The sequence below is a fragment of the Pleurodeles waltl genome, chromosome 3_1, assembly GCF_031143425.1.
Source record: "Pleurodeles waltl isolate 20211129_DDA chromosome 3_1, aPleWal1.hap1.20221129, whole genome shotgun sequence".
NCBI lineage: Eukaryota > Metazoa > Chordata > Amphibia > Caudata > Salamandridae > Pleurodeles > Pleurodeles waltl.
In genome coordinates, this window is record NC_090440.1 from 400989308 (window position 1) to 401004871 (window position 15564).

At 42.0% G+C, this 15564-nt stretch overlaps 1 protein-coding gene across 14 annotated transcripts in view; it reads right to left on the reverse strand.

Annotated features, from left to right (window-relative positions):
* Nucleotides 1-15564, reverse strand: part of PPIP5K1 (diphosphoinositol pentakisphosphate kinase 1) — a 1126642-nt gene that overhangs the window by 32846 nt on the left and 1078232 nt on the right. The gene's annotated exons all lie outside the window — the stretch shown is intronic.

Below are 15564 nucleotides of genomic sequence, written 5' to 3' on the forward strand. Positions count from 1 at the left end.
TCAAAGGGTCATTTCGAGTCTGGCGGTTCGGGGTGGTTGTCGGACCGCTGTGGTAGTGGCGGTCCGATCCGCCCCATTCTGACCGAGGCTGAGCCGCCGCGGTCCAACCGTCGACACCACCAGGCTGCAGTCCGCCTGCAGCCTGGCGGTCCCAGCGGTTGTAATCCGACAGGGCTCTGGATTACGAGTCCCATCCGCCAGCCTTTTCATGGCGGTTTACACCGCAGCAGAAAAGCTGGCGGAATGGGGGTGCAGTGAAATGCGCAATAGGTGCTGCTGCACCCACTGCACCACCACATTGGCGCCAGCTCGATTCTGAGCCTGCGTCAATGTTAAGGCCTTCTTCACTGCAGGGCCGGCGGTGTCCTGGCGGCACTAGTGGTCAGGTGGCGGGTTGAGTTACTTCATTCCTCTACACTGGGATTCTCAAAGTCCAAAAGGATTTCTTCTCAAAGACAGGCATGTGGCTTTCAAAGGCATCACTGCTTCTCCATGTGCAGTTCAAGGCTTTCAGGTCTTAACCATATGCCTATATTAGAACGCCATTTAGAGACTGGGGTTCAGGGCATTACATGTGGGATATTTGACATCAGATTTAGCATTCTCCGAGACATGCGTAAGTAAGGAGCCAGATGTGAGCTAGCTGCTGTTTGGACCTTTCTTCTGATGCTAATATAAAATCAAAGCAGTATACAGGTTTCTTGCTGGTATGCAGACATATACATGTCTGTGCCCCAGCAAGGAGCAGGTGTTGTTTGGATTTTTTTCGAGGCCAAGAAAAAATTCAAACAGCATCTGGGCTCCTTACTGGGGCACAGACATGTGTATTTCTTCCCCACAGATGAAGCCAGGCTCTGTTTGGATTTTTGTCTTGAGCTAAGAAAAAACAGAAACGGCATTCAGGTTTCTCGTTGGGGCACAAACGTGTGTTCCTGCATCTCAGACAGCATGATTTGTTTCTGAGGCTAAGATAAAACTTCAAACGGTGTCAGACTCCTCACTAGGGTGAAGATACATGTGAGTGTTGGATGCCCCAAAAAGGAATCAAGCACTGTGTGAATTTTTGAGGCTATTTAAAAATCCAAACAGCATCTGGCTTCTTCGGTGGTGCACAGGTGTATGCGTGTCTAAAAAGGAAGCCAGATGTGTGATGTGCCCTTTGAGCTTTCTTCTTATATGTCCCCACAGAATTTCATTTATTAAACACATGCTTCATATAGTATTAATTCCATATGTATATCATATAACATTTACTTTATTACAGGAATCACTTGCTAATATATCACATTTTAGTATCAAATATATATGTGATTTAATGAGTATGCAACAGAATGTGCAGGCTTATTCTTGCATTTTGCATGATTAATCAGATCAGGAGATTTAGCCTTTTCGTATCTGAAAATGTTACTTAAGTCTAATACAGACACATATGCAGGGAGAAACATGTTTAGCTTTCCTGGGAGGTCTGTTTGAACTGTGAACTGTGTACTACGAAGACCACAGGCCTTTGGAGCAGACTAAGTTACATATTTCTCAGCTCGCCAACGTCATAACATAGGCAGAGAACGAACTTCTCAAAGTACAATAGCTGACTGGAAACAGTTCTGTTATTCAGCAAACGTATGCAGGTTAGAGGCCACCTAAGAAAATCAGATGGGCACTTTGGTGCTAAGAAAATGTAGCTAAGGTCTAGAACGGAATGGTTTGTAACCAACCACTGATTTCATCACTTTATGACATAATGTAATGAACACGATCAAAAATGTTGCAATTAAAAAAATTACCTGCTTTATTGCTCCAATTAAATCTAGTCATTAAGGGCCTGATTACGAGTCCAGCAGACGGTTTTGCCTGTCTGCTGAACCTCCGATGGGGAGATTGCCGCCATAGTGGCTACCTCCCTGTCTGGCCCATTACAAGTTTAACTAATCCTGGTGGTACGACTGCAGTGGTCATAATGTGGCAGTCAGACCGCCACATTGGCTGTTGACTATAAGTACAAATGTAACTGCTGAATTTCTAAGGTTCTAAGGTACAATGACCACCGCGCACGGCCTTCAGCCATGTGTGACAGGAGTTGGTTGAAGGGCCAGGTTTTTGGAGTTGGTTGAAGGGCCAGGTTTTTTTTCCATTAAACTTCAGATCCGCGGAAGATCCACGCCCCTAGATACCTATATTTATTTTCATTTAACAATTTAAAAACTACTGGACAGATTTGCTCCAAATAACAATTCGTCAAGCAGGGGCCAAGAAAAAGTAGGGGTCTTAAATGCATTTTCCCATAGGGATTTTTAGCACGACTACAGCCCGGACCGCTGAACGGAAATACACCTAATTTGGCAGAAAGGGGGATCTTGGTCCAGAAAGATCTCTTTTGGCCATTTAGTGTAAATCCTTTCAGTAGTTTAAAAAAAAAATTAAAGAAAAAAATATAGATATCTAGGGACACAGATCCTCTGCGGATCCAACAGACCCTTTGCTGATGTCCGACTGGCTACCAATACTTCAATCAGGAAGTGCTGCTAGCCATTTTGGGACTCGGCTTTTGCAGCGTTCCAAAAAAAGGTTTAAAAAAGGAAGGGGCAGATTATATATACCCTGACCCCCTAAGCCTGGTGGTGGGAGTCCCCCAGGGATCCCATCAGGGCTGAAAAGCATTTTCTTTTAATTTTTCCACAAAAGTAACCGAGGAAAAATAACAAAAAAATAAGTGCAGTCTCCCACACTTGTTTCTAGTTGAGCCCCTGTTGGGCCACGTCCTGTGGGCATATTTACTTATTTATTATGAAGAGGGCATCCCCATGGCAGATATTGGCCCTTGGGAACACTACCTACCTGGGGCCAGGCAAACTTGAAATCAAGAGGAGGGGGGCTGCACAGCCCTCATACTAGGCCATTTTCGGCCTCAAGGACAACCACCTCCCCGGGGAAGGTCCTGCAATAGGAAAGGAGGGGGTGTGGACCCTCCTCCTGGAGCCATTCATGACCCTGGGGTTCACCAACCCCTAGGGCCAACTCTCCATGGCCTGAAGTTCTCGCCCTCAGGACATAGTTGTTTTTTTACTTGGTGGGAGCTATGACAGCTCGCGCCAACAGTAAGTCCGCTCCTAGAGGGCGGAAGCAAGAAAACTGCTCCTGTCTGCTGGGAGTGGCCTTTTCATGTTTTCAGAAAGCATTTTTTGCTGCTCCCTGCATGCTGAAGCAATGCCAGATCCCACTGGAAACGGGGAGGCAGGAACAGTGGAAAATTAAGGCTCAACCTTGTGGTCCCCAACACTGCCCTGGGTGAGGCCAGGGCACCCACAACCAAGTAGCTGGGCCCTGAGGGATGGGTGGGGGTGGGGGGGTTTGCACCAGGGGCCATAATCACTGCGTGGTCCCCCTCCCCATTTCAGTTATTGGCCCAGCTGTAGGGGATGGGTTTCCCTGGACCAAATTGATCTGGGGAAGGTTGCTGCCTGGCCCACCTTCTCATATTAATTGGCTGGGCCCCAGGGGCTTGTGTCCCTGAGGCCAAATTTGGCCTGGGGTGGGTTTGGGGGGGGCGTGTGGCCCTTCTCCCCTTTTATAAACTGTCTAGGCCCCAGAGGATGGCCCTCTTCCTCTTTCACGAATGAGCCTGGCCCCAGTGGGTGAGATTCCCAGAGCCGTCATTGGCCCAGGGAAGGGGCTTTGTGTCCCCCTCCTGGGTTGACTACATATGGGGGTGGGCCACAGGGCCTGGTTGTGGCTGTCCTCTTTGCCGAGCACGAGCAAAGGTCTTGTGAGAAGTAGGTGTCTGTTGAGGATTGGCTGCAGGACCTGGCCCAGGCCAGGCTCTCAGGCCGACCTACCTCCGCGCATGGTCTTTGGCTATGCATGCAGTGGCATTGGGTGCCTACCAGGGGTTGACTGATGGGTCTGGTCACAGGCCAGGCCCTGAAGGCCATGCATGCAGAGATTTGATTAACGTAAAGTAACTAAATATTACTTAATTAAAAAAAAAAAAACATAGAAATACACTGAAAAAAACAAAGGTTACAGGGACTTTACAGTTAGGTTCAAATTTTAAATGCACAAAACCATAGAAATTCAACAGTTAACTTATGCCCTCACCATGCACTGCTACTTACTATTTCATCAGTAATGACACCTTGTATGTCATCATTCATAATACAACTGCAACATTTCCAGCAAAGTTAGTGACAACAAAACTGTGCATGACAAATGCGCGAGACAACATTAATGTTGTCACTGACATTTTTAGCCAACTATAACGTTACTTTAACTTTTGTCTTTTTCAGTGAATGTCTATGGTTTTGGCTATATCTGCTGCAACCAGACTGGTCCTCAAATACTGAGGGCTGTGATTGGCTGACTACAACATGAGAAGAAATGTTGCGGTCCTCTTGGCCCTAAAATGGAAACAAAAACAATATATATAGAGGGGAAAGGGTGGGGTACTCTGACTCTCTGGTCCTTGTGGGGTGGGTGTCTCTACTGGGATCAAAGTGAAAATAAAAGTTTTTGAAACGCTGTAGACTCTCTGTATTCTTGCGGTACTCAGTGCAGAAATTTGCAGGAAGACTGAGAAATTTTGGAAAGATTACTGTGGGACACAAAAAAACATGGGTGGGTGTCTGTGGGTTGTGGTGCAACTGTGGAGGTTTTGCTAGCAATAAGAGGTTGGCCACGGGGGATTGGTGGGGATGGAGTATTGTGTGCATGGCATGGGATTTGCCGTTGCATATGGGGTAGGCCTACATAGGTATGGTAATAAAATACTTTTTTATTTTTTTTAAAACTACACATTCATGAATTCAAAGGTTAAAGTGAAGTTATAGTTAAGTGAAAATGTCAGTTAACACGTTATGACCCAACATATCACATCACTTATAGTGTTAAAATGTGTGTTTTTTTTTTAAAAAGGACACGGATGTGAGTTTGGCATGTCCATAAGGATGAAAGTAGGACCTGGGTGAAGGCCAATGCATGACGGGGGTGCAAATTATGGGCTTTTGACTAAACTAGAACTGGTGTATTTCAGTTAAGTGGATTTTGCTGCATGAAAAATAAATCAAGGTCTTTGGCCATATATCACAGGTTACTGAACATCTTGTTTATTAAAGTGAAACAACACTAAACCCTTGTTATGCATAGGACCTACAAAATCAGAGACAGGCATGTAAAAAGACCACTGCCACCATACTCAACCTGCAGCAATTCTTTATATGCCATGTTTACCAGACCCCGAAGCAATATGTGTATCATTTCGAATACCCAGATTTGCCATAAGAGATTTTGCTAGATGTTGAAGCGCAGCTAGAGCTAGGGTGAAGATAATCTTACGCCCTCACTGGCGTACTGCACTTCCCTGGACAGACTACGTGGTCATAAGCTTCCAGTGTTTAACTGTCAAAGTAGAATAAAAGTTACTGTCTTATTGGAATTCTCCTTCATCCGATAAACAATACTTTAAAGGGATCTGATATCTGCCAGACATTATTTCATAATTACAGTACAGGAAGTAACACATAAGGGGAGTGTTTGTATTTGGGGGCATAATTCTCCCTTCTTATGGGGACGTTTTGGCACACTATTTGGTAATGCTGAGATCATTTCAAGCTTGAGCAAAAAAATGGGGATTAAAGGATTGCAAGATGAAATAATTGCATGATGTACCTGTCAACACAGACAGAGGTATTAAAAAACACAATAGAACAATAAAAGGTAGCAGTGCACTCATAACAATCGTAATAAGTAAGCAATATATAGCACTTCCAGAACAGATAATAATACCGCATACAGTAGTGCAAACAGTAGTCACTACACAAGATATCAAGAAAGATTGAACCGTTTGGTGTCGGCAGGGATCTCCCTGCTCAAAACAATGACATCCTGGCCACGGGTGTCTGGTAGTGTGCTGAGCACCGCTGTGATAATAGGAGGCTGTGCAACCAATACGTCACAGTTGCCCCATTTTAAGTTTAATGTGTTAATAAACACACCTATAAGTTCCGAAAACGTGTAGCATCTAAAAGTTTTTGTTCACGATAAAATATAAAATCCAATATTCTGATGAAAAATGGAATACAGATATTTTGAAGGTGAACTTTAGTCAAGCTGTTTAGTTTCAGACTTGGCTTTATGAATGTTGTTAAGCAAAAGCCATATGGCAAATCGAACAGAAGGAAACTGGGTTGTGGCTCAAGAAGTGGACCTGGTAGCCTGGAAATAAACTAAGCTGTCAAAGTCATGTTTCAAGAGCGGACTTTGCTTGCTTACTGCAATCTTTTTAGGTCATTAGCTGTTATTAAATCTTCTGGCACTGGCAGAAACAAATCAGACCAGGCCACGTGTTTGTTTTGCACATGCCATTACAGCCATTTGTTTCTGTTGTGAAGTATAAACATGGTTTAATTACCTGTTTCACAGGATCACAGTAAATTAAAAAGCAGGTGAAAATGTTACTGAAGGCACACTTTGGACACTGAAAAACCCAAAAAACGTTTGAAGTAGCAACAAAAACATGTTAATGAAATTGTGGAATTGCGAGTTGATGCTCCATCCAACTACCAAGAAGTTTGTAGTATGAGACTTGTACTCTTTCTTCTTACCATTAAGGGTACAGCCATACAAATCTCATTATGCATAATATTCCTTGCCAAAAAAAACTGATTGTAGATGTTTCACACCATACAAAAAAGTGATGGGTGGAATGCCTGAATTAATCTCAGCCACTGGAACCATCACCATGTTCTTTTCCTGTACATTATACTGTACCCTCGCTTCATATCACACTGTGGCCCCATAATGCACAAAGCCCTATCCTCCAGCACACCATCCAATATTCTCCCGAGGCACATCAGTCAGTGCTGCAGAGGCACATTACTTAAACCTCTTATGAGGTACATCACCTGATGATTCATGAGGACAACACTCCCCTGAAGGGAATCAACAGTGTTATATTTGTGCACATTAGTCAATGTGTTTTACACTACGCAACTCAGAAACCTGGGTTTCTTAGCATTCCACTATTTCTTTAATATCGGTAACATAATCTTTGTTTTGGAATATTTTTTTAAGATGATAAATTATTTCAGTATAACCTCCTTTTATATTGCAGTTCTGTTAGCTTCGATTGGGCCACTCCCATAATTTCGGGAGTTTAATTTCCTTCTCCAGTATCCTTTAATTCACTCGTAATACTACCTGTATAGTCTAACCCTGTATGCTTTTTGATGTATCCGTTACTCCTTTTTAGCAAGTAAATACGTGCTTTTCATTTCAAACACTGTAAATGGGTAGATAAATCACACAAAGAAAATGTTCATTCCTTTTTTTAATGTATCTGGTATATTTTGTAAGTTTGACTCAGATAAGCTGGAAGTACATAATGCACTTTGTGGTAAGGACCTTGTTATGCAGTATTTCCTGTAGTGACAGAGTAACTTTATAGCAGCAGATCTGAATGTACTTGACTAACCCCTGGCAATAGTGGCTTTGAAAAAAAGATCACAGTTGTAACATCTAGCAAACTGATTAGTCCTTTTGTTGTAATATATGAAAGCAGTTTAACATCTAGGGTATGAACGACTTTCACTGCTACAGAGTCTGGTTGAGGAGAGAAGACTGCCAGGTCTATAGCCTCTTCTTCTTCTTCTTCCAGGTCAGAGCCAGTGGAGAAGACTGCCGCTGGGCTGGGTGACGCCTGATGGGGTGGAAGGTCCAAAAGGCTTGCATCATTACCATCCTCAGAGCCAAAGGGTCCTGTTCCTTGAAGATGTCAGGCATGTTGGCTGTAGACTGCTGGTGCATTTTTTGGTGCACCCAAAGCCTCACCTTTTGGTGAGCTTTCTTCAACTGGAATGCGAGGCAAGCTGCACACAAGGTGTGACTGGGGGAGAAGCAGAGGCTACAAACCTCTTGATGATTCGACCACAAGTACTTAGCATGACACACCAAGGGACAGTACTGGAAGGGTGTTCATTCCATTATCCTATGGGGCTATGCATTCTTTAGTGGAGAAGTTGTCGAAACGGGAGTCGATGAGGACCCTGGCATTTGTGACTCAGTTTGTGGCGTTGGATCTTTGGATAGTGTTGTCAAGAGAAGAAATGCAAGCAACAAAGACTTTTTCCGAGTCTATGTGTAGAAAATTCACTGTGTGGGACAAAGAAACAGAAGAACACGTCGATAAATGTACAAATGTGATGGCAGAAAAAAAAAGGCCCATAAAGTCTGTGCCTATGCACGTTGCTTACTATGGGTGGAGTCACAGTGCATCCTGACTCGAAAGCATTTCTTCGGAGAAAAACAACCTAAAACATCCAAGCACAATACTAGATGCAGGAGTATGCAAAGCATGTGTATCAACAGCAACAAATGATACAAACATTAACCTCTAGATCTACATAACTATAGATGAGAGCCATGCTTATGGAGGCTGTCCTACGTTTTATTTGAGAAATCCCTAAGTCTCCCTTGCCCTCTGAAACCTATATGAAGTGGTAACACAATGATACATGAATTCTGTTAAACACTGTTCTTTAAAAATATCTCCAATGTAGTGTCTGCTGTAAGCAAAAAACAACCAAAGAGCAACTCAAGACGTTTTTCACTTCTGAGTCCTTAACCTGGGTCTTCCAATGAGGTCCTAATTAAAGAGATTTAACTCCTATAATACAAAGGATTTCAACTAACCTCTGCTATGAGAACAGTATGAAACTAAGAGACCCATTAAAGCAAAAATAACTCCAAATGAAAGAGTTTTATTGTTTTTTAGGGGGAAAAGGAGACTCTCTGGGGCAAGTGTGTCTTTAATTCTAAAATCTAGTATTTTGAGTGAAAAATGACCATTTTTTTGGAAGTCATATTACTTCTGTTATTTGTAGTGCATACCTACTGCAAAAGTGGGTCTGACAACCGTTTCCTTCCCCTAAGAAACTAGGAGGAGCAGGATTGATTGTCTAAGCTACTGGAGGGTGCTTAGTGATGGAGCTAATAAAGGGACGGATGGGGGCATTGATAGTTGTAAGAGGGTTGCAATTGGAGGGGCGAGTTGCATTGACCTCAAAGACAGGGATCTGAAGTTATTGAGTTGGAAAATTGCTGGGGTGAGAAGTAAATTAAAGAGTTATGACTGGTGAGCCTAAATCCATTGTTTTCCTATAGTTTGTCTGCAATAAACGTGGATGGCCACTTCTTTTTTGTGGCTGGCTATAGCACTATCTTTACTCCTGCCATCACACCCAAGAAAGGAAGGAAGGGTAAAAGAGCGGGGGACTTGGTCTGGCAATTTTCAGATCAAACAGCATGCAAGGCAGAGCGAGCTATAAAAGTCTTAATTCCCCAAATTTTCAAATGATCTGCTAGAAATGGAAGGGAGAGCGACAGCTAATTCATTTTTATAATAATATTTTTGATAACTCCTTTGTGGATTTGACTTCTGTTCGGAAAAATGAACTGGTAACATTTCTTAATCTTTGTCATGGAGTTCTGTTCATAGTTTGGGTGAATGATTTTAATATACAGTGCTGCACTTTATATGCCAGAGGAACCTGTAATGTGATGGGCAATGACGACGAGGTAATCTACATTTTTCACCAGTCAAGGTATGAGGAGGCTCTTAGTAATCTTTATGTTAGAAACTGGGTTACTGGTTTGCTGGGGTGTGAACCCTGGTCAAGCAGCAACCACAATCCTATTCAGGGCAAGGTACAAGCAAACCCCAAATTAACCAGTGCTTGACCCTCTTCTAGCCTGGCACATTGCCGTCAGGCTTAACTTAGAGGCAATGTGTAAAGTATTTGTGCAACATATCAAACAGTAAAACAGTGACAACCCACACCAGCTTAGAAAAACAGAGCTCAAGTTAATAAACAAAACAAGACCAAAACAACAAAAATCCAATTAGCAGAATTGGAGATATTGAATCTAAAGGTTCTAGGTAAAAATAGCGTCAAAAGGCGTAAAGCTCCAACTGAGGACATCTGGCCGTGCCAGACTAGGAGAAAGTCACAAGTTCAGGCCAACCAAGATGGAGCGCGGGCTGGCTATAGGGACCCACTTAGGTCTGCTTAACCAAAACTACCTTTAATTCTGGTTTGTGGAGCATTACTTGAATCCACGTCGAAGATGCATTGCGCAGCCGAGGCAATGTGTCAGTTTGAAGAAGAGGCAAGGCTGCGGTGCAAGGTCCTGTGTGTCAACGTTGAAGATCCCGTCGACAGGGCTTGCTACACAAAGTCTGGTGTCAGAGATGCAACACGCAGTCAGGACGATGCGTCAGGTCCAAAGAGCTGCAAGGCTGCGATGTAAAATCTAGCATCCTCATTGAGGCTGCAGTTGATGAGAGTTGCGAGGGCCTGCACCAGGGATGTGTCATGCAGCAGCTTTCGGAAGGTGTTACGAGGCGCAGCAGCAATGCAGGTCTTTGCAATAGGTCCAGTCCACGCAGCAACACCAATATGTCAGTTCTGCTTGGTGTTGCACTAAGCCGCAGAGGAGTTGCATTGGTTTTGCTGGATTCCCAGACTGGCAGAGAACCTTAGGCTGACTTCCAAGGGTCCAGGACCAGGGTGGCATCACCTGGAAGGGCAGACTCACAGATGGCAGAGTCCAGGTGCAGATACAAGGATGTTGCAAGCCTGTTATGTTCCTGAAGACTCAGATCAGGAGGCCACTTAATTCTGGGTTTTAGTGATACAGGTCCAGTCCTCCTCAATCAGGTAAAGGGACGACAGGTCAGCACAGCAGGGCAGAAGTTCCTTGAAAGCAACAGTCCATCAGAGTGGGAGTCCTTGTAGCTGCACAGCAGTCCTTCTTCCTGGCAGAGTACCCACAGGCCCAGAAGTGTACAGAAGTGGTGGTGTCTGAGGTCCTTCATTTATACACAGTTGTGTCTTTGAAGTGGGTAGAAGCTTCTAAACCAATTATATCTTCCTGTTTGGAATTTACACTTCTAAAATGTAATAATAAGGTGACTCCAATGTTATACTATGTGAGTGATAGGCCTTGCAGTAGTGAAAAACAAATGCAGGAGTTTTTAACAACCAGGACAGGTAAAACTTAACGTACATGTCCCATTTTTTTAAATACATTACACCCTGCCCTGAGGGCTGTCCAGATCCTACTATAAGGGTGACATATGTATTAAGAAGGAAGGTTTGAGCATGGCAAAAGGTCTATGGTGCCAGGTTGACATGACAGGGTAAACCTGCACACACAGGCTCTGCAGTGGCAGGCCTGAGACATGTTTAAAGAGCTACCCAAGTGCGCAGCCAATCAATGCTGCAGGCCCACTGGTAGCATTTCATTTACAAGCAATGGGCAGATGCAGTGCACTTTACTAGGGACTTATAAGTAAATTAAATATGCTAATTGTGTATAAGCCAATTCTACATGTTCTGAGAAAAGAGAACAAGCTCTTTAGCACTGGTCAGCAGTGGTAAAGTGAGCATAGTCCAAAGGCCAGTAAAAACAAAGTCAGGAAAAATGGAGGTCTGAAGGCATAAAGTTAGTGGGGAACCACATCAAGGATGCCTGGTCTAACGCTCTTAATTAAGTATAATTTCTTGTTTGCCTTGGATTTTTCCAGCACTACTGAGACAAAGTTTTCTTGATATGTGGGGAACGGTAAAATGAGCACCACTGATTTTATAATGGTGTCATATCATTTAAGTTGACTTTTGGGTTCCCTCATCTTGTCTGAGTGATCATAATCCCCTTTATTGCGGACTTTGACACTGCGTGTAAGAAGAATGAGAAGTCCCTATTGGGAGAGGAGTTAGCAGTTAGTAGAAGAAACTGGGTTGCTGTGAAATGGGAAATAACCAAATTTTAAGAGCACTAATATGCTCACACTGGGATCAGACAGAGACCTGCCTGGATGAGAACGTGATAATAAGAGTATTATACTTAAGTTCTTTGCCTCCTTGACTACCAATAGAAAATTAGGTTTAACGAGCTCCCCACAAATGGCAAAGAATTAGGCTGGTTCGATTCAGCTTGCAGTGAAGCACATAAGGCCCACAGGAACACACTTAAGTCTGTCCTGCAGAATACTGGAGCCATCGAACAATGTAAATCCCATTGTAGGAAAATGTTGGAATTTAGGAAAAAACTGCTCAGGGATGTGGCCTGGGAGGATGTAACTGAAAGCAAGTAGGTGCTCTGATAATGTTGCATTTCAAGAGCCTTTAATAATTTTGGAAGGAGTCAGGTCCCACGTTAGAAACTACTGTTCTTCCTGGGGAGTGGGTGTCTAATTTTATGATAATTTCTTCTGAGCTGGACATTTGGGTTGGTGTGACAGCAAATGGGGAAGTGGAATGGACAGGAATGGTGGCATTGTCTTTGAATCTGATGCAGTCAGCTCTGCACTTTATGGGTGTTGTAGGGATAAATCCCCAGGGCGAGGGTGCAATTAGATTAGTTTTAGGGTTCTTATAGGCCCCTATGCTAACTAATGTTTTAAACACCGTCTCAAAAATGGGGTCTCCTTTGTCATGGAAAAAAGGAGGTTATAATCTCTATTTTAACCAAAGGGAATAAAGCAGACCAGGCTTGTTCTAGACAAATTTCCCTCCTGGTGGCAGACACAATACTTATGTCTCCGTTATAAGATTGGGCACTACAAAATAAAATAGTGTTCAATATCCATTATGGTTTTAGAAAGAGCAGTGGCAATGCCTCAATCTGGCACTTCATACAAGCAAGTTATACACTGGCCAAACAGGCCACACTATTTTTTATACAAAAAAGATACATTTTCTTCACAATGTATTATATTTAATTCTTCAAATTTATGGTTCAAGCACATGGCCAATAAAAAAATGTATTTTGAGAACACAATACCTGTGGTGGATAGATTCACTGCAAGGTTAGGACTGAAGCCGGAAAAAGAAATTCTGAATATATACATAACAGCAAAGCAGTGCCTGGAGTATGTTATGAAGCAAGGGAGTGGGGTCATGCTTTACAAGTAGCGGAAACAGGCTTCTAAAAAGATTATTGGCTAGCCCCCTCAAACTGTGCAAATTACATGTGTTATACTGAGCTGGGAATCCCGTTTATTGAGGATTTAATCTTTATAGCCCCTTTATTAAGGCATGCATTTTGGTATAAACCAGCCACTGGGATGAATCGAGATTTCATTGGAGATTGTCTGTTTTTGGATGGTATTAATCAGATTTCCTGGATTAGCTATAACAAGAACCTCTGTATGAAGTTGGGAACGAGTATATACTTCTTCCTCAGTGTATGATAAAAATTGCAAAAAAGATGCAAGATGTAAATTTGATTGTTCTGAGAAATAATCACAAGGGCATACTGGTAAATGAAACAAATCACAAGCCCTGTCACTAAAAGCTACAGGCAAATCTTGTCAGAAAAAGCGGTGCTGTATATTAATCACCAAGCCTAAAGACGGTTGGGTTCAGGGCTGAATAAATGCATTGGCATGTAATCGAACACATTATTTTTTTAAATCAGCCCGCACATTCATTCTCCCTAACCTCAATTAAGGACAACATAAAATCTTTCCCACTGATCTTCTGCAATACTTTGGGGTCAGTAAAATAATTATTACCCATGTTGAAGGATTTGTCCTTTGTTCAATGTCGACCTGCTTTATTATATCTACATCAGTTGCACTTTATGTGTTTATCAGTAGTTGACATTTTAACGGGTTATGTTAAGATGATGAAATGTTTGCCTGAGATCTTCCCTAAGTTTTTTTGTAGAAATATGTTGTGCTCAGCAGTTAATTGTTTTTATCTTAATGGTGTTATTTCTGTTTTATCAACCTTTCTTTCGGTTGGACGAAGCTGCTTAGTACATGTTTTTAAGAATTATTTGTGTGTGCTGTACGGATTTTATGGATGTATTGTATTGTTTTTCTGTATTTATTTTTTACTTTTATGGCGGAGTTTGGGCTCTGAATTAAGAATAATGAATGGAACTCTACAGACCCTGTTACCAGTGTATTATCCAAGATACACAAAAACTTAACTAATCCCCCCAGGTAAGCTAATTTTATATCTGGATGTTACTCCATTCTGCTACACATCAGAAAATACATAAACCTTTTATAAAAAGATTTCTACCATCAGTTATGTCAGAGACATTGGTGACTTTATAACACAGTCCCTTTATACCAACATTCCTCAAGAGGAAGGTATCAAAATTAGTTGAGAACAGGTTAACACACACCAGTCTCCAGTAAGAGTCACTATTACAGGCAGCTCTCACTAAGAATTGTTTCCAGGTTGAATGTAATTTGTGATTGCAGATTCTATGAGTGCATGTTTTCTGCTTAACTATATGTTCAATTCCCAAATAATCCTTAATGGTAACAATTTACACTGAAACTACGTAAGCCTATAGAGGCGTTATACAGGTCATGTTTGTATGCTTTGGCATGACAATTCAGAGACCCTACATGATTTCCCTGAATGGCTTAATAATGCACACAGATATTTAAAAAAATACTGGCATTCACAGCGATATTCCTATTGCTTTCCATGATCTTACTGTTAAAATGGTGGATGGTAAACTGTGTACAATTCTATACCTTAAACAAAACAGAATTAAACACCTTGCTACAGTACAAAAGTCATCACCCAAGGGACTTCAAAGCTGGCTTACCATTTGGACAATTCCTCCGTATTCAAAGATATTGCAAATTTGAAAAAATATTTCAGAAAACAGATACTTTCTGTAATAAACTAATTGAAAGAGTCTATTTATGCAGACTGGTGTTATCTTCACGAAAAGAGCCTGGTTCTGACCAATAGATATACTACATATTGCCACGAAGAGCCCATTCAAAAGGGGAAGAAACATTAAGGACCATATAATCAGGACCAGTGATATGAAAGTGAATAATCCTTCCATTGACAAATAACTCTGGGGCCTAATAAATATTACTGGACACATTAAATACTGCAATTATACTGTCTGTAACTTTACTAACAAATACATTTAAACATGGAAATATAAAAAATACCCTGCATGGCTTTCCAAAATGTAATATTCAGACTACACTCACTTTGTCCAGTTCTATGACAGACAGGTCTTTCTACCATTCCATTCCTGATTCAAAATATTCTAGACTTGGCACACCACAGTTTATAAATCCTTTATTGCTGTGTGACCCCACCCACCTGTGTTTTTTCATCCGTCAATTTCATCATGATATAGCTCTAAGCGTAAGCGTGCATTGATTTGGTTTTATTTCATTACCTATCTTGGGGGCGCTCATGCTTTTAGCTTCCTGAGCAGACATGGACATCTTCTGTGCCATCCTACAATACAATTTTGAAGTTTTTGTAAGACATTCGTCCTTACCTGCACTTTCGTGGCTGCTGCTGTTTTATTTGCTATGTGGCTCACTGTTTACTGATATGCCATGTGGGCTGCGGCATCGCCTGCACGCACTGCTATGTGTATTAATCCTCCTACTATATTTTTACTTTCTTCTGCAAATGTTATGCTTATTTTCTTCTTTTTCCCTGTTCAGTTTATTTATTCACAATCCAAAATGGCTGCCGTGTTTTTTCTCTTGAGGTCAGTTCCTACTTC